Source organism: Lathyrus oleraceus, chromosome 3 (assembly GCF_024323335.1).
Source record: "Lathyrus oleraceus cultivar Zhongwan6 chromosome 3, CAAS_Psat_ZW6_1.0, whole genome shotgun sequence".
Classification (NCBI taxonomy): Eukaryota; Viridiplantae; Streptophyta; class Magnoliopsida; order Fabales; family Fabaceae; genus Lathyrus; species Lathyrus oleraceus.
In genome coordinates, this window is record NC_066581.1 from 191,336,655 (window position 1) to 191,337,633 (window position 979).

At 42.7% G+C, this 979-nt stretch overlaps 1 non-coding gene across 1 annotated transcript; it reads right to left on the reverse strand.

The window, feature by feature from the left end:
* Positions 1 to 603: 603 nt before the first annotated feature.
* Positions 604 to 710, reverse strand: LOC127133598 (small nucleolar RNA R71). The gene has a single exon (XR_007807554.1). It is a non-coding gene; the product is annotated as a small nucleolar RNA R71 (small nucleolar RNA).
* Between the last annotated feature and the right edge of the window lie 269 nt (positions 711 to 979).

Genomic DNA, 979 nt, shown 5'->3' on the forward strand with positions numbered 1-979 from the left:
CGATATTCTTTTATATTACTCTGACGTGATTCGTGCACTTGCGAATAGAGCGATCAAGTTTTTGGCGCCGTTGCCGGGGACCAACTTCGTCAAATTCCGTACCCTGTTGTTAGCCGGTAAATGCGAAGAACCTGTGGTACCAGAAATTTAGTAGATTCTTTAGCGGAACACGAACGTTACACTCGTACACGCCTCTTACTCATCCGAATTAAGAAAGCTATGGCCGAGAATCTCGACCGGAGACCTCTTAAGGAATTTGCCGAACCCTCTGATGGGGAACCTAGTTCTAGTATAGTAAACCCCCTCATTCCTGCCAACAATTTCGAACTAAAACCATCTTTACTGCAATTAGTGCAACAAAACCAATTTGCGGGTCTCGCTACTGAGAACCCAAATCAACATTTAAATGTCTTTATTCCACTGCCCGACACCTTTAAATCCAACGGTGCTTCACCTGATGTGATTCGTTTAAGATTATTTCCTTTCTCCCTCAGGGATAGAGCACGTTCGTGGTTAGATTCACTTCCAGCTAACTCAATAACTACCTGGGAAGACCTTAGAAGAGTATTCCTTGCTAGATATTTTCCCCCCAGTAAGACTGTTGTTCTTCGAAACCAAATAACTAGATTTACTCAAAACCAAGGAGAATCACTTTTTGAAGCTTGGGAAAGATATAAAAAGTTGTTAAGAGTCTGTCCACACCATGGCCTAGAACAATGGTTAATCGTTCATACCTTCTATAATGGACTCCATTATAACACAAAGATGAGCACTGACGCTGCCGTTGGTGGCGCACTGATGAACAAACCTTACCCTGAAGCTTGTGACCTAATTTAGGATATGGCCCAAAACCATTACCAATGGGGAACTGAACGAGCATCAATAGAGAAAAAGGAGATCCAAGGTGGAATACATGAGATAAGCTCTATGGACATGATGCAAGCGAAAATGGACGCTTTAGCCCTTAAGGTCGAACATA